Source organism: Danio rerio, chromosome 19, assembly GCF_052040795.2.
Source record: "Danio rerio strain M-AB ecotype USA chromosome 19, GRCz13ab, whole genome shotgun sequence".
Taxonomy (NCBI): Eukaryota; Metazoa; Chordata; class Actinopteri; order Cypriniformes; family Danionidae; genus Danio; species Danio rerio.
Genome location: NC_141039.2, coordinates 25,479,624 through 25,499,053, shown reverse-complemented (window position 1 = coordinate 25,499,053; position 19,430 = coordinate 25,479,624). Strand labels below are relative to the sequence as shown.

Sequence of the window (19,430 nt, the reverse complement as noted above, 5' to 3'; positions counted from 1 at the left end):
GTCACAGGTGATAAAGTATTAAGCATTTCTCCCAAAGTAAAGTGTGTCTGAACCAGGTCCAAGCTAAATGCTAGCAGGTGTCTGTAGCTCCGCTCACTCTCCGCCTCTTTGCCCTTGTTTGGTATCCCGCCGTGGGTGTTGTAGTTTGTTGATATGAAAAATGGAGACAGTATCAGGAACAATAGGCTTACTTTATTTTAGCTTTCACGTGCTTGGCTGCTCATAACATCACCAACTTGTACAACCACCCAGATAGGGAAACTGTGTTCTTCCGGGCACCGGAAAGACCATATATGAACATAGCAGTTATCTACATCCCCTTTCTTTAGTTTTTTGTTCTCCCTCTAAGAGAATACTTTTACAACTTTACAAATGTCTTGGTAACTTATAGAAATAGCAAAACTTGGATTGCAACTGAAAATAACAATAAACTATCAGAATTACTCTCTGCAATAATATGTTCTTTATGTTGATTTTTAACAACATTTAGTCAAAGTACTTTGGATTAGGCTTTGAAACCCGACCATATCTAGTACGATAAGGCAACTTTTGATCAGTTGGCTTAGGTGGAATGTTCTCTTCCGTACGCACAGCATCTTTAGGTGGGCTGTTGCTGTCTGGCATAGAATGAAGTTGTGACAACAAGTCCTCCAGATCGGCCTGTCTGCAGTGTGGTAGTGGTTCTTTTACAGGAAGCACATGTCGACGATTTCTCCTGTACTCTTTGCCATCGGACTCCACAATATAGGATCTGGGCTTGGCAAGAGGGGTTCTGACAACTCCAATTTTGTCGTGTCCTTTTGTTGTTTGCATCCTTACTACTTGGGATTCATGTAGTGGGGAGAGCGGCTTGCTCTTTTTGTCGTAGGACATTTTTTGCATTTGTCTCTTTTTTGAAAGTTGTGTTTTTACCTTCACTGTGTCCTTCGTCCTTGGTTTCAGCATCTGTTTGCTGATTGGCAAATTGGTACGTGTTACCCTGGACATCAGTCTCTGTGCTGGTGAACCCAGGATCTTATCCCGAGGAATGTTGCGGATGTTTAGCAAATTCAAATACAAGTCCGTCCCATCCCTCTTGGTAGTTTCAAGCAGGCGCTTCGCACTACGAACAGCTCTCTCTGCGAGGCCATTCGCCTGAGGGTATTCAGGACTACTAGTGATGTGACAAAAGTCCCATGAACTTGCAAAGTCTCTGAAAATCTGGCTTGTGAACTGCGTGCCATTATCAGTGATAAGCTTTTGGGGAATGCCATGCACAGAGAAGTGCCTTTTTAATTTGCTGATGATGTTTTGTGAGGATATGTTTGTAAGTGAATTTATCTCAAACCAGCCAGAGTATGAATCAACTAGCACTAGGTACTGTTGGCTGTTCCAGTCAAATATGTCAGTGGCAACAACAGACCAAGGCAGTTCTGGTATTTCGTGTAGGTGCAATGGCTCTTTTTGTTGATGGGGCTTCAGAGCATTGCATATGCTGCAGGACTGTACAAAATTGTCTATGTCCTGTGTTATAGTCAACCAGAAAACAGCATCGCGTGCTCTGCGTTTGGTCGCTTCTGCTCCTGCATGGCCTTTGTGCAAAATCTGCAAATATTCACTCTGCAGGCTGTGAGGAACTAGAACTCTTGTTCCCTTTGTGATGATTCCATCCCCAACACTGAGCTCATCCCTGAAAGGAAAGAAGGGTTTCAATTGCACTGGAACACTTTGAATTTTTCTTGGCCAACCATGCTTAATCGTGTTACATAGAATTTGCAGAGAGCTGTCTTTTTCAGTGTGTTCTCTGAGCTCTTGTAGCCGGTTTACTGAAATCATCTGAACAGCCAAGACATCAAACTCCTCCTCATCATTTTTTGTTGTCACCTTTCTGGGAGCACGTGACAGAGTGTCAGCCAAGTAAGCTGTTTTCCTTTTTTGTAGGTAAGGGTCAAATCGAACTTGTGCAGCTTCAGTATCATTCGCTGTAGTCGTGCTGGAGCTGATTGTAGAGGTTTGTTCAGAATTGTAACAAGGGGCTGATGGTCTGTTTCCACCAAAACCGGTTTTCCGTAGATATAATCGTAGAACTTTTGACAGGCAAAGACCACAGCCAATAGCTCTTTCTCGATTTGTGCATATCTCATTTCAGTCTCAGTGAGAGTGCGTGAGGCATAGCTAATAGGCTGATCATCCTGTAGACATGCTGCGCCCAATCCATATTGAGAAGCATCACATGTGATAGTTACAGGTTTGCTTACATCAAAATATCTCAGCACTGGTGGGAATGTGATGCACTTTTTTAGCATGTTAAATGCCTCTTGCTGTTGATGCGACCAGCACCAAGCTACGTCCCTGTGGAGCAGCTGTCGTAGTGGTGTTGCCAGTTCACTAAAATTTGGAATGAATTTGCAGAGGTAGTTAGCCATACCCAAAAAACGTTGCAAAGCAGCTTTGTCACTTGGTGGTTGCATTTCTGTTATGGCCTGTATTTTGGCTGGGTCTGGTTTTAGTCCTTGTTCTGTGAACAGATGGCCCACATAACTGACTTCTCTGAGCTTGAACTTACACTTCTGTGGGTTGAGTTTTAGATTCACCTGCCGTGCCCTGTTTAGAACCTTCTTTAAGTTTTCATCATGCTCTTTTTCCCCTTTTCCTCCGACGATGATGTCATCTACAATTATGGCACATGGAAATCCTGCAAAGATCTGTTCCATTGCCCTCTGGAACACCTCAGATGCCGAATTAATGTATCTGCCAAATGGAGTTGCAAAAGCAGTGCAAAGGGAGGACTCGTGATCTAACTTAATTTGCCAGAATGAGCTTTTAGCATCAAGCACTGAAAAGACATTGGCATTGGACATTTGTGAAGCTACCTCTTCTACTGTGCGCATGGGATGGTGAGGGCGCATGAGCGCTTCGTTTAGATCCCGTGGATCTATGCATAAACGAATCTTGTCAGTGTCTTTCTTATGTGTGGCAACCATTGAGGACACCACTGTGTGGGCTCTAAAATGGGTGTTATTACCCCCAGCTTTGTCATGTTTTTTAATTCAGCTTCCACTTTATCCCGCATCGCCACAGGTATTCGGCGAGGGGGGCGGACCACAGGAGTAATGTCCGGGTTAATCTTCATCGAATATGTCACTGGTAAGGTGCCTAGCTTATCATCAAAGAGGTCAGCATATTCTGTAAATATTTCTTGTGGCAAATTTGGATTTTTGTTGAGATCAATTCCATGCACTTCTTCCTTAAGGGATATCAAGTCCATTTTTAAACAGTCTGGCAGGCCCAGCAATGATTTGACATTTTTATCAACTACGTGAAACTCCAACATATGTGATTTTTGTTTGCTAGTCCAGCATTGCATCATCACCGTTCCTTGTGTTTGAATCACAGTGCCTCCATAAGCCACTAATGTTGTTTTTGACTTTTCCTGGATTTTCTCATCATGTCTCAGTGTTTGGTATGTCTCAGTTGAGATGACATTACACTTTGCTCCGGTGTCAATTTTAAGCTCAAGTGGCTTGCCATTTACTGTCAGGCTGCAATGTATTTCTTGCTTGTTTATCCTGTTATGACTAACTGCATCTATTTCACTGGCACCCAGACACAGTCCATCGATATGAAATGACTCTTCGCTACTGTCTGTGTTTGCGTCAGTGATTTGATGAATGGATTTGAAATTGTCGTATGACGCAGATTTGCATTGGGACATGAAATGATTAAACTTTTTACAAAGGTGACATTGTTGTCCAAAAGCTTTGCATTGATCACGTTTTGCTGGATGATTTCCACCACAATTTTTACAGTTGACAATGTTCTTTGTCCCACTCATGTGTTTTCGCTGCTGGTGCTCAACTGCCTTTTTTCTCCCCTTTGCATTGAAGTGTATTGCGTCGACGCTCGCAAGCCCGCTACGCGGTGCGGCCAGCACTTTCGTGTGCTGTTCGGTCAATTCGCTGATTTGGCATATCTTAATCGCTTTTGTAAGCGTCAGATCACTTTCTCTGAGCAGCACTCTTCTCACGCTATCATTGTCTATGCCACACACTAGTCTGTCTCTGATTAATTCGTCTGTGAGGGCACCAAAGTTACATGTTTTTGCTTTATTTCTAAGTGTACTCACATAAGCTTCGATAGTTTCTCCTGGTTTTTGATTCCTGGTATTAAATGAATGTCTCTCCATCGTCACATTTGTCTCCGGATTACACACTTCTCTGAATTTCCGTTTTAAACATTCTGGATCCTCTCTTGACTCCGCTGGCGTGATTACATCTTGACCATCGGCTGCCAGTAACGCTGGAGCGTATGTGAACGAACGCTCTCTCTCGATCGCCTCTGGTCCCGCAAGATTGAGGAGTATGTAGGCTTTGGTTTTTTCTGGCTTATCGCTGTGAGCTGCGGCGATGAATATGTCGAACTCCAATTCGAATTTTCGCCAGTTTTCAGCTATATTGCCGTCGAATATCAGCGGGTCTGGTCGGCGAAATCCCTCGGCCATTATTTCTTCTTTACTTCTGACACCATGTAGTTTGTTGATATGAAAAATGGAGACAGTATCAGGAACAATAGGCTTACTTTATTTTAGCTTTCACGTGCTTGGCTGCTCATAACATCACTAACTTGTACAACCACCCGGATAGGGAAACTGTGTTCTTCCGGGCACCGGAAAGACCATATATGAACATAGCAGTTATCTACAGGTGTGATGACGCGTGACCAAAATGGCGACGGTTGGCCGCGCCTACTTGTGGCTTCTTTTGCGCTCTTCAGAAACCTATGGGTGACGTCACGGATACTACGTCCATATATTTTACAGTCTATGGTCTTGACATTATCAAAACAACATGATTGTCATGAAATCATTATAATTGTCTTATAATTGTCAAAACAGTGATCAGAAATATATTTATGACATTATAATGGCCTCATGACAGTCATGTTTTATGACAAGTTATGTTGTTTTGATAATGTCCAGTTACCATGACAAAGACAGGTCATGATATACTGTAGTCCAGATTTGAAGTCGATCAAAAGAAGACAAGACAAGAATGGGTGTTAATTAGTTGTAGGCCAGCTTTTAGGAAAGGTTTTGATTTACTCCTTTACTTAATGACAGTTGTCTTAAGCGTTCATAGATTCTTTTATTCATGTCATGAATATAAAGGTGTCACGAATGTCTTATGAACACCCCCTTCAAGTAAAGTGTTACCTTTTTTTTTGTATAATCACATCCAAAATAAAAGTTTGTATTTATATAATATACTGTATGTGCATGTACTGTGCATATTTATTAAGTTTATGTATGAATACACACATGCATGTATATATTTAACTATATATTTGAATGAAAAAATGCTCAAAAGCATGCACGTCACTCTAAATGGGTGCTCAGCCAAGCAGCAAGAAGTGCAGTGGCAACACCAGAGCTCCAAAAATACCAATTTATTACATTAAAAATATTAACACAAAACGTGTAACATTTCAGTCTTCTGATAAAGAGCCGATGTGCTCGAAACGTTACATGCATTGTACATATATCCTCTTAGAGATGCAAAGACGTACTGAATAGGCCTTTGGGAAATATTTCAGCCAACACTGACTTCTAACACTGACATCTGAACCCTTTTTCCTTAGTAATGGATTATGTAGATGATGATCTTGCCAATTTCGTTGGCTCTGCATTGCAAAATTCAAGTTCAATAGACCTGGTGTTGGAGGCTCTTCAGACATTAGGAGTGGGAACCCTAGAAGACCTAAAATATGTCCAGGAGCCTGATCTTGTTAATGTCCTGAAGCCAATTGAAATTAGAAAATTCCTTGCACAGATTAAAGCTTTGTGTAAGTATACTTAATTGTAATTAAATCTAGGTAAATATATTATATTCTTATAGCATAACAGATCAATTCTATTGGTTTAGCTATTACATTCATAGCAAACCTAATTCCTATTACGTCTCTTCTATTCAGTTGAAAAAGATGCCAGTGAGGTTCCTGATCTGCCTGCCAGAGCTCAGCTAAATGCAACACCATGCCAAGGGCATACATCTACATGTGAGTGATTTAAATCTAAGATGTTCATGTGTTTTTGTTTTTGTTTTGTTCAGTTGTTTGGAGGAAACTACTTCAGATTTTTTCTCCTTATAGTTAACTTGTGCCAGATAGTTTGAACTTCCAAAAAGGAGTTTAAATGTCTAATCTAGCAAAACAAGAGGTAATTTATGTAGTTTTTAATTGTTGTAATTGTTTATATAGTTTTTAAAAGTTGTCTAGGTCTGCATTGACCTAAAATACACTGTGCACTTTCAGAACTCCAATCTCATTTTCTTCTCCAACTTTTAGATTGGCCAACCGTACAAGACTTTTGACTTTCTTTACAAGTTCACTTTGTAAACACTTGGTCTGTACCTCTGATGTAGGATGATTTTGAAGTTGGAGTAGAAAACGAGAAGGAATTTTTTTTGACATACTTTAGCTGTACTGAAATGGATTGCACAAAAAAATGTATAGTCCAAATTTATTTATTTTTTTGTTAATTAGATAGATTTTCTATGGCTGGGATCATTTAGAGCTCCTAAGCATTTTGGAATGTAAAATTACAGATTTGTGGTCACAATTGAATCAACTATATGGAGAACAATCTTGAAATGTTTATAAAAACAAACAAAAAATTATGAACCGAAATGAACAACTTGGATAATGAGGGGTGTAAATTATAATTTTTTGTTTGGGAGGAGAAATAATACTTTAATTGTGAACTAAACAATATTGACTTATGGGCATTAGAGGTAAATAAGCTTAAATTGAGTCCAATTTTGTCTGTTTTAGTTTATTTTGAAATGTAATGAGCTGTTTTCAAATACTTTTTGTGCTCACTCCAGACTGTGTGGATATTTCCAACTGTCCTCAATTCACATCATCAAGTGAAGCCTCAGCTTCTTACAGACATACTCCAGTGGACAACAACTGGCACTTTAGTTTCGAAATACCCTGGAGTAAAATTCCATCAGAAATTACTAGAAAGCTGGAAAACAAAGAGAGGCCAACTGGACGTGAAAGAGGTGAACTAATTCGGCTGATGGTAAGTGAGATCCTGACCATCTGCCCTACACCAGGAAAGAAACATCTCAGTGAAATAGCGAGGAAGATTGTTGCAATGTATCCTCAATCGTTCAAATATGTTATTGAAGATCAAGTTGTACTGTAGGTAGCGGTTATGACTCCCTTACCAAACAGCTGCAGAGTAGAGTTGATAACATGAAAAGGGGCAAAATCTCACTTTACCTGAAAAGACAGACATCCAGTGCAAGTGAGGGAGATGACACACCTTTCAAGATTAAGAGAGTAGACACCTACGGCTGTATAAATTGGCAACCAAAGCAGCTGCCAGAAGGTGAAACTGAGGAATCTCAAAAATGCATACAAGAAGAATTAAAGACAATGCACAAAAACAAATGCAAGAACACCAAAGACATTGAAAAAAAAATGATGAATACTTTCTACAATCAGAGAAGGAACATAATAAGTGGAATGGATACACCTCTTCGGGTAGAAGAGTGGCCATATCTGTTCGAGATGTGTGGATTAATTATTCACTTCAAAGAGCTAACAGGACTGGATGTTGATAGAGAAGCTGTTTCAAGTAAATGTAAGAGAGTCATTTCATTCCTAACGTCCAATGAGAAAAAGAGCAAAATCGAGGACGTCTTAGCAGGCATGGAAATTGCCAAAGCAAAGCAAGTAGATTCTGATCTTCCTGGATGTGTAATGCTGCTTCTGAAATATATTAATGAAGAAGAGTCCAAGATGTTCATGATAGTTGATGAGACAAGTCTGACATTTGAAGTTGATCAACTGCCCAGTACACCTTGCATCGTTGTTTGCGGTATGATTTTTATTCACTCCCATTTAAGTAAAGTTTTTTTTAATGAACAGATCAATTATTTCTTGCTGGGGTTTCTAGTAAACCATAAAAAATAATATTTTTTACTATTATTTCTTCATCAGGGTAATTAACTAAAAAGGAGAAATAGCCATGTAAGCACTGTTAACATTTTAAAATTTGACTAATGTGTGTGTTGTGTAATGTAGGGAATTCTCCCCTGACAGCTGGACGCTTTATGATTGCTGTGGTCAGACCATTGTGAACGATGGTGTCACAAATTGTGGTGATGCCCTTCTGATGATGTTTGTGACCTACTACTGTCTCAACATCAGTTATCCATTGGAAGTTGGTGCAACTCTGGAGTTCATGCAAAGGTAAGCCTTCAAAGTGTAACTACAAAATAGATGCTTAGTAGGGAAAATGTGTTTAGATATGTGACCAATATATAAAATGATAAACTTTATTTACGAATCGGCTCATTTAATGAATGGACTTTAAATAACACAAGAATAGTCCATATTTAAAAAAAGCTATTTAATGGTAAATTGCTTACAATATATAATACATTTATGAAGTTTAAGGAGCAACTTCACACAAGCTCTTCTGGCAATTTTGGGAAGATGTATTGGTACATAACAAACTGTCTATTCCTTTCCAATAAATTACAATATTCCAATTTTTGAGAATTATTTAAGAAAGAGTTGCTTCGTGTATGTATCTTGTGGTGCAGCCATCATGACTTTAGTAATCGGTGGAGATGTTCACACTGGCAGCAGATGCTTCAAAGTCATTGTAGGCACAACTGCCTAATGGGAGATACTCAAATAGAAGTACATCTCGATAAATTTAGATGCCATGTTAAAGCCATGTAATTTATTTCTGTAATTCAATTTAAATAGTGAAACTCATATATAGAATAGATTCATTACACAGACTAATATATTTGTGTTTGTTTCATTTACTTTTGATGATTATGGCTTACAGCTAATGAAAACCCCAAATATAGAATATTACTTAGGACCAATTAAAAATAAGATTTTTAACATAGAAATGTTTGACTACTGTAAATTAATAATAATGTACAGCACTCAATGGTTGGTCGGGGCAATTTTTTTCATGATATACTTTAGCAATGTGACGTGGGATGGAGTGGATCAGTCTGTGGCACTGCTGAGGTGTGAAGTCCAGGTTGCTCTGAAAAATGGCTTTTAGCTCTTCAGCGTTGTTTGGTTTAGTGACTCACAACTTCCTCTTCATAATACCTCATAGGTTCTCTTTCCATAGGCCAGAGTTTGCTGGCCAATCGAGCACAGTAATATTGTCCTTCTGACAGTGTGGACAGGTGTCAAATCCTCGATGAAGCTGGTCAGCATATGGAAGCAAAAGAGGACAAAAGACTGCTCATAAAAACTCTTAGTCAGTTTGCCAAAGTCCTTTTTTAAACTTGATATTTCCTTTAGAAGTGAGGAGAGGCACATAATCCAAGCTGCTTGAGGTCCAGTGTAGATTTTACAGTCAGTGGAAATATTGAGCTCTATGAGACAGTACTTTATAACAAAGGATATAACCTCCCCGGAGATTAACCAAATGGTTTATTTGGCTTACAACTCTTGATATCCTGCACACATTTGGGTCACACCTTTTCAGATGCCGATACTTGTTTGCATATGAAACAACCCGAATACGGTATTCGGAAAGGCACGAATAGCGTGTTTTTACGAATACTTATTTCGAACAAATACTTGAAAAATTATTTGTATTCGGGATGTTTTAATAGCGTATGACTACAGTAATACTGTGTATAATTATGTTAGTAATCTGTGTAATTATGTTAATAACATGTAGAATTACGTTAGTAACCTGTATAATTACAGTGATTACATGTATAGTTATGTTAACTACATGTATAACTACAGTAATAACCTATATAAAGTAATAACATGTATAAGTATGGTAATAATCTGTATAACTACCATAATAACTTGTGTAATTACATAAATAACTTGTATAATTAAAGTAATAACAAGTATAATTACAGCAATAACCTGTATAACTACTATAATAACGTGTATAATTACATAAATAACTTGTATAATTACAGTTATAACATCTATAATTACAGTAATAACCTGTATAACTCCCATAATAACTTGTATAATTACAGTAATAACCTGTATAACTACCATAATAACTTGTATAATTACATAAATAACTTGTATAATTACAATAATAACCTGTGTAACTACCATGATAACTTGTATAATTACATAAATAACTTGTATAATTAAATTAATAACATGTATAATTACAATAATAACCTGTATAACTACCATAATAAATTGTATAATTACATAAATAAGTTGTATAATTACAGTTATAACGTGTACAATTACAGTAATAACCTGTAACTGTAAAACAGAAAACGACTGTTTTTTAACAGTTAATCTACATCTTTTATTCTAACAGTTTTTTTCTGTATTTTTACGTTTTTTTTCTGGCGCCCCTGCTGCCAGAAAAAAAAAAAACCGTTTTTTAACGTGTAGAGTAATTGTTTAGGAGCCACGCGCCAAATATGAACAGCACTTAGCAGTGAAAATGAAACCGAAATCGTGCACATCATTGAATTATAACACATTTTAGAGTTATGATTGCGACAAGCATTTGATATGTTTTTTCTTTCATAGCGAACACATAGTCGTGCATGAAAATAAATGTTTACAGTGTCAGTATAACTACTCTAGTCTATATAATGTTGATTTTACCAGTGAATAAATGGTCTAATAATGTTGTCAATGACAGATTGCAAGTATAGGCCTATAGCTCAAACATAATTCAACATCAGAATTATTATAAGTAGAATAGAATTATTAATAGAAACCAGTAGACCTACACACCATAATGTTGTTTTACCATGTTTGATAAAAAACAATAATAATTGCAGACTCATATTAACCTTTATTTTACATCTACAGAGTCGTGAGAAAATCGTGAACTTTATTTTAAGCAAAAAATCGTGATTCTCATTTAAGCCAAAATCGTGCAGCTCCAGTTCACAGTATGTTAAAAGGTAAACTGAATTATATACATTCATTCTGCATGGTGCTAGTTCAAAGTTAATACGTTGACCTTAAAATTAAAGGGGATGGAAATGTTGTATATTTCGTGGCATTGTTATTTCACTACAGCACCCAGAATGCATTGTGATGTGTACCGAAAATGCCTGGTTGTTGTAGTTGTTATCGAAAAGAGCAAAGTAAAACGGAGAGCAGTCGAGCCAGCCTTTGTGTCATCTTATTCTTTATGCAACGTTCATTATCCACACGTATATATTAGTTTTAGAGGCATATAGATCTCTTTTTGATCTGTTTTATTTTTATGCAGTGCTTTAGCCTATATGTTCATTTCTATGGCCTAAAATGACAGGTTGAGGGTTGGTCCTCTAATTGCACTTTATATTGAGAAAGCTATGTTCATCATGCTCACTTCATTATGTTGTGAACCACTTGAATTTAAAGTCAATAAAATAATGGCAACAATAAGAAAAGAAAACAAACGGCATCTTATCATGGCATATATAGGCTTGTTGTGTCTAATATCAATATACCCAAGCTATTCACAGATATTGCCAGATAATCACTGTACCTCACCCATACTTTAAACAAACTGAGGGGGCTTTCACACCTAGACTTTTGTTTTGGAAACTGTCTCGTTTGCCCAGTTAGCGCTGTTCGTTTGGCATATGTGAATCCAGCAATCGCGCTCGGATCTGCGCCAAATCAATTGCTTTGAGATTGCTTGAATGAGGTGGTCTCAGCTGAAATTAAACGAACTCTGGAGCAGATAGATTGTACTGAGAAAACGATACAATCCAAGCCCGTTTATATCACATTGTTTTATGGATATGTAAAAGGCATACGGCTATGTGAAGAGGAAATTATGAGTAGGGGGGAGGTCATAAACCGTGAAACTCTGACTAATGTCAGGAGTTTACTCACATATGACTTGTTTTAGCTCTTTTGGTCTGTTTAGAAACTTTGCAGTTTTAAAGCGAACCGCACCAAGAGCAGTGCAACAATGTAACAATTGTAATGTCTGTTTTGGAACAACTGAATCGATTCACAGGTGTGAAAGCACCCTCAGATCATTTGTGATTCTGACTGTCATCCTTTCTTGCATTGTCTTGAGCCTTCGCGTTGCCAATTATATATTGTTAGTAGCCTGCATTGGTCACAGTTATAATGCTACATCATATTGCTTTCTAATGGATGTAAAATGCTCTGCAGTACATTTAGTTAATTTACAATTAAAAGTTTTAAATCTACAGTTATTTTGGTGAAAGTAACTAAAAGTAATATAAGAGTCATGTAAAATATTACAATTCAGAAACAGTAATGTTATATGTTAAAGGATTACTTTAAAATAACAGTAACAAGTAATGTGTAATGTGATAGTTTGGAAGTAACTTGCATAACACTGTTTGTTAGCATGGTTCTAGTTTGAATTAGCGTGTTATTAGCATGATTTAAGCATGGATTAGCATGCTATTAGCATGATTCTAGTACAAATTAGCATGTTATTACCATGATTCTAGCATGGATTAACATGTAATTAGCATGATTAGAGCATGGGTTAGCATGATTCTAGTATGAATTAGCATGTTTTAGCATGATTCTAGTATGAATTTGCATGTTTTAGCGTGATTATAGCATGAATTAGCATGTTATTATCATGAATCTAAGATGGATTACCATGTTATTAACATGATTCTAGCTAGGATTTTCATGTTGTTAGCATGATTGCAGTGTGAATTAGTGTAGGGCAGTGGTCACCAAACTTGTTCCTGGGGGGCCGGTGTCCTGCAGATTTTAGCTCCAACCCTAATCAAACACACCTGAACAAGCTAATCAAGGTCTTATAGGTATACTTGAAACATCTATGCAGGTGTGTTGAGGTAAGTTGGAGCTAAATCCTGCAGGGACACCGGCCCTCCAGGACCAGGATTGGTGACCCCTGGTGTAGGGTTTTCATTTCTATTCGTCATGTCTATGTGCAATATGTTGTTGACATACATCCATGAAAGAATAATCCAGATTTAACTTCTTAATCTTATTTATTTGTTCGCTTTCATCACAACACACTGGTAAAACATCAGCGTCCCAAGGGGGAAGGAAATCACATAAAAGTACTCGGAAGTAAGTTCAACATTCACAACCGGAGTCAAAATAAAAGTCCCGTTTGTTAACACTTGCGCACAACGAACTTTTGCACATTTTTGGCATACAACAGTAAGTAATTACAAACTTTTAGTTTGAATGTCATTATTATGTCATTACATTATAATTATTATGTAACAACATTGTATTTGCCTTGTTATAACAATGTAATTAGATGGATGATTGTAGGGCAGAGCGGAGCAAAAAGTAACACTTGGTCAAATAATAAACAAAGTATTGGGGTTAGACAAACCATTTGTTTTTACCAACAAATCACAAGCCTCTCCTACAAATGAGCTCAGAAATTATGATCGCTGAACCTATGGTTTCTGTGCAGTGTTGCCAAAAGTGCCAGGAGTAAAAATGTTACTATTTACCCCACCTGCGGGGCAAGTTGTAACAGACAGAAGGTTAGTTGTAACACATGCTTAAAAAGGCAGATTACACACATTTTAAATCCAGTTTACTTTAAATAATATCTATATTTTCTCAGTACCTAGATCAATTTATTTTTATTCTACATAGCACAGTATGTTTATTTATTTATTGGATAAATACATTAGAATTTATTTGGATTATTATCCATTATTATACAATGCCTTTATTTGGAGTATTAGCAATAAAATATTTTTTGTCTATCAAAAAAAAATCTATTAAAAATCATTTTATTAAAAAAGTTGTCAAAATTGAAAAAAAATGTTGTGTTAGTTTAATTGGTGTTCAACAGTGTGTGGCTTAATTTAAACACTGTTACAACTAACCCCGCTGTGTCATGTTTTCCTCAAAACTGGCTAGCAGTCACTGTGTGTTTCTTACATCTTTCAAAATGGTTTTATCTTTTAGCCTAGAAGACGGTGATCACAACAATACAAGATTTCACGTTCATACTTTCACAGATTTTTTTAAATTAAAAAATATTGACTATAATAAAAAATACCTTTATGCTGCAAAAATGGTTTCTCTTGTGTTTCTCATCCAAACTTCACCGAACTTATTCAATAGCCAGGAAGACATCTGCTGACACTGTAGTGAAAACCTCGGAAGTATGCCATGATCAAGCCTGAGCAAATACCTTAAAACTCTGTGTTACACTTCACCCCACATTACTTTGTGCCCTGCGCTCCCCTATTGTAAATGTCTTCTTGTATACTTCATGTACAGTACAGTACACTCTCAGAAAAAAAGGTACAATGAGGGTACAATTTTGTTCCTAGAGGGAACAAAATATAAAATTGTACCTTTAAAGGTCATATATTGGTCCTTGGGGTACAATTTTGTACCCAAATGGGCTATAAAGGTACAAATGCCCAGATTTAGGTTTGAAAGCTACATTTTTGTACCTTTTATAGCACATTTGGATACAAAATTGTACCGTAAAGGACCAATTTGGCACCTTTAAAGGTACAATTATATATTTTGTTTCCCTATAGGAACAAAATTGTACCCTCAGCTCATGATAAGATCAAGACACTATATAACACTAATTTAAATGTATTAATACTAAACATTAATACTAAAATACATCATTTAAAAATATAATAAATAAATAAATTGATTGAATTAAATATTTTAATAATTTTTTTTCCATGTATTTAAATTAAATTTTTTCTCAAAAATGTTAATAATTTAATTTATAATTGAAGGTAATTTTAATCATTAAAAACGTAAATACTGGTCTTTGCTTACTGTTTAAGCCTATAGTATATGGGATGTAGAATAAGAACCATGCAGAGTGACAGCATCTTCATACAGGTGGTGATGTTGCTGTCTCTTTAAGAATTTGGCTTGTTGAGACGTTATAGTAGTGTTTGTTACTGAGACGGTCGGTAGAGTATGCTGGCTGTTTACACAGAACTTCGCACGCTTTTCAAAGAAAAGTCTATTTTGGAGTCCACACTTTTCAGGTAAGAATGTATTAATGATATATTTTCAGTCTCATTTTTACATGTGAAGCCGTGTTCTGTTGATTTTGTCTGACTCTAGGGTCTCGGCTTTCCCCCGCTTTAAGTGCTCCGGACTGCCTGGTGTACGTTGGCCTGCAGGATGGAGTTTGCTAAGATGTCTGCAGCTTATTAAAGAAGTTAATACAATGTGATATCGAACTCACCGAGGGACATAACGTTGTAGACGGTGAGTACTATATGCTGTTAGTTTTCTCGGTGTAAAAGTTCCCTTTATCACCTACGTTACGTATTCGCGCCTTATATCTTACGTTACGTTACTGCTTTATTAAAAAGTGTTGCCACGGCGGAATATAATCGCAACCCAGATAGCAAAATACACTCGGGCCAGTTGCGGCTAGATTCTCGCCTGCCCGAGTCCGTCTGCTGTAACGTTAACGCTACTCGGGCCAGATGCAGCGGCAGAAGCGAGCCGACGCTGCCGTATCCGTGCACCTGAATCGGGCCGTGAGTAATGTGCGGTGTGGCCCGGAGCTTGCGCGACTAAAGTCTTCATATACCTTGATATAAAACCTTTTGTTAATAATACTGGAAATTTGTAATTATCGATAATGTTTTATATTTTGAGGCCATTTTCTAGCCACGGTTGACCGCTGAAATGTAATTTTAGACGGTTATATAAATTACACCGCCATTTTGTGAAGAAAAAAAATCACAATTTTGTCACCGGCAAAGCGACTGATTATGTAAACGTGGCTAGTTACAAACGTGGCGTGTGTATGCTTGTACATATCTTCGTTTCAGTGTCTAAGTTACATTAATGTTGAGGAGTGTCCACAAACTCTCATGTCCAGAGTTGTTGGTGCTTTACTATCGTTTAACGTTATACTTATGTTAATGTAGAATTATTAACATACCACGTTGTATAAATCGACGTTTTAAGTTATACTTTGTTCTTTAATGTAATAATTTGTCTTATCTGTTCTGAAACTAGTACCTTGAGCTATTTTACCTATTTTATTAATATCTCAAAATAAATAAATAAATAGTTATTGCTTTATCTGATTGCTTTCCAGAAGTTTTTGAAGTTTCCAATTGTCTTTCAGGACAAGATTGAACAACAGAATGCAGCCTAACAGCATCAGAGCAATAAAGGCATGTCATATGAAAGCATGGCTCAGTTACAAGATGTAAGTATGTCTCATTATCTATACCATGGTTTTAATGTTTAATGGCTTACATACTATTTAAAATTTGTAGGTTTTTGCTTACAAACAACAATAAATGTACACCAACGTGTTTAAAATAATTTTCTAGGTTTTCATCGAAAGATGAGAGATCAACTGAAGAATGCTATGGACCTGACTCTACGGTACTCTTTCTAAACTTTCTCCACTTGATTAATATTATTTAATTCTAGCTTTGGATGGATTCCTTCATATTTGTTTGTATGCCACATCTTATGTTCCAGGAATTGATTTTACAGCAGCACTTCTCATGTTGCCAGCCTTGTTAAGCGAGACACTTCAACATTTCGTTGTGCTCCGGTGCGTATGTTGTTTTCTGTTTAGTATATGCTGTGATAAATGCATTTTATAATTCTTGATATTCTTTATATTCGGATGACGCAGTGGGTAGTGCTGTCACCTTACAGCAAGAAGGTTGCTGGTTCGAGCCTCGGCTGGGTCAGTTGGCATTTGTGTGAGGAGTTTGCATATTCTTCCAGTGTTCGTGAGGGTTTCCTCCAAGTGCTCCGGTTTCCCCACAAGTCCAAAGACATGCGCTATAGCTGAATTTGGTAAGCTTATTTGTCTGTAGTGTATAAATGTGTGTGTGAATAAATGTGTCTGGATGTTTCGTAATACTGGGTTGCAGCTAGAAGGGCATCTGCTGCATAAAACATATGCTGGATAAGTTGGTGGTTCATTCCACTGTGGCGACCCCAGATTGATAAAGGGACTAAGCGGAAAAGAAATTGAATGAATGAATGAAATTTATATTAGTCTTTTAATCTATGATACTTTTTTTTTTTAATCAGTGAATATTAATTATTTTACTTTCTATGCATGTTGATTTTCTCTTCATCAGTGATAGAGTGACTGATATTAATGTAATTATTGCTTTGTCATTTACAGTGAACCATCTTCACCACATCCAACAGTTCAAGTACAGGAGGACACAACCGACTGGACAACTGTGTTAACAAGACGAGTCACGGCAGTCTTCAGAGTTGATGGGATTGCGATTGGCCGGGCTAATGATGTGGACGAATATACATTTTTGACATATCCATCTTATTGGAAGAACACCTTGATGTTTCTGCAGTGGAATGTTTTGAATGAACGGTGGACGGTGACAAGCCTCGATCTACTCCAGTTACCAGAGTGATCAACCTTGTTTTTTGTTTCTCTACATGCTCTTGGGATAATCACAATCATCAAGTTAATCCAGCACACTGCTCTCATTCATGCATAAAGCAAATTTTTAAATAACTTGTGGTCCTAATGACTATCAAAGAACATTTTCCAGATATGAGTGCCTTACATGTCATGTTTATCAAAAGCTTAAACACATATTGTGTTACAACAAATTACAACTCCACTTGAAGATGATGAGGAGTAATCTACTGATGTTGAGGAAGAGGCTACTGATGTTTTTGGTTTTCTGCACTGTTGAAGCAATTTATAGAGAAACATTGCCTTCATTCTGAAATTCAGAGAAAATGTTGATGACAAATTATTTATAATGACCGAGTATTCTGACTAAAGACAAATACTTTGGACTTTATAAAGTGCAGTACTTGATGTAGCCTGTGTAATGCGTTTATAAATCTTAAACAGTTTTCTTGTGGTCTTTGTATTAAGTGTAGATTATTTAGTTTTTATTTGTTATCTAAATTGTTCTTTTTACTGTTTTACATGTCTGCTTTATACTTGCTGTGTAATTTTATTTCTTAACACATTCAGTTGTGAGTTGTAATGAAATATTTCTACATTAATAAATAAAAATGGACATTTGTGAACCAAAATATTTTATTTATTTATTTGTGCATGCTGTCACCAAAAGATCAAAATGCCTGGGTCAGTACCCTGAAAATACTATATAATATAAAAAGGTACATTTTTGCATCTTCAGTGTCTACAATTTTGTTCCTTGGGGGTACAAAATTGTCCCTTAAAGGGTAAAAATGTAGAAGGTACAATTTTGTACCTTTAAATAGAGGTACAAATTTGTACCCTTAAGGGTATCACCCCAGTGACGGGCCATTTGTACCCATTTGTACCCTTTTTTCTGAGAGGGTATGTTTTATATTGTGTGTTGAAGAGTACAATTGCAAAGAAACATAGAAATGACTAAAACTAGAGATTTTAGTAGTTTTCAGAAATCGTGATTTTACATTCAGTATTGAAGATTACAAATGCAAAAATGTTGAAATATAAGACTTTTAGAGATGGTAGCAATCAAGAGATAAAGTATCATATTCCAACTAATTATGTGCTTTGAATGATTTTTGCAGCGTTAAAGGGATCATCTTCAAGACAATACTTTCTGTATAAAACTTAAAATCAAAGAGAAACAAAAGTTACATGTTTTATGTTTAGTAGAAGTGAATAAGTCGACAGAGAAGCTGACTTCAACTTGCTCAGAGAAATGCTGTTGCTGTCAAACATGGTTTACTACACTAAGCCAGTTTAATGGTGAAGGGATTGATCCAATAGGCCTATTGATTAGCATTTTGTAGTATTTTCAAAATATTTTATTATATATAATATTTTATTTTTAAATATTTGAGCTCTCACACAGCTCTCCCACCTTCTACTTACAACAGGGGTTGAGGAGGTTATCAAGCCATCCAGTTTGAAAGACAGAGAGGAAAAGACGAAAGTCTCTGCACGGGCCTGGCCTGAGGTAAAAGTGACACTCATCTGAGAGGTCAAATATTTCATACACAAAACATTTTAAAGACATAAATGCAAACAAACTATTTTAAACACTGCTTGGTGACTACAGCTGACAATGCTTGATTTAAAGTTTTGAATGAGCACATGACACTATTCAGGCATTATTCATTTAGTAGTCATGATGAAATGTTTGCTGCTTGAAATAAACACATTTTGTATTATTCTTGGAATTTTATCAAAACATGATCTTATTTTAAATTGTTAACATTAATCGTAATTAAATACATGACCAGCACTTGAGCATTACTTAGGGTCTGTCAGTAGTGATCGCCTGCCTGATTTTTGTCAAAAGGTGGAGGTTGTACAAAATTTGATAGAGGTGGTCACCTCCCTCCTACTTGTCTTTGCAGAAAAAACATCGAGTTACTGTAATAAGATGTGAGTGTTTCCAACAATAATAGAAAATAGTGATAGCTCTTCTCCAGGAATTTCACATATACACGTTACAGGATTAATATGAATTCTTCTCTCCAACAAAGATGACACTAAA

The 19,430-nt window shown here is 36.6% G+C and overlaps 2 long non-coding RNA genes across 3 annotated transcripts in view; one reads left to right on the top strand and one right to left on the bottom strand.

The window, feature by feature from the left end:
• Positions 1 to 19,430, bottom strand: part of LOC147832558 (uncharacterized) — a 206,014-nt gene that overhangs the window by 140,016 nt on the left and 46,568 nt on the right. The window lies entirely within an intron of this gene.
• Positions 16,055 to 16,526, top strand: LOC137488513 (uncharacterized). Its single transcript, XR_015516782.1, has 3 exons — positions 16,055 to 16,168; positions 16,296 to 16,350; positions 16,450 to 16,526. It is a non-coding gene; the product is annotated as an uncharacterized LOC137488513 (long non-coding RNA).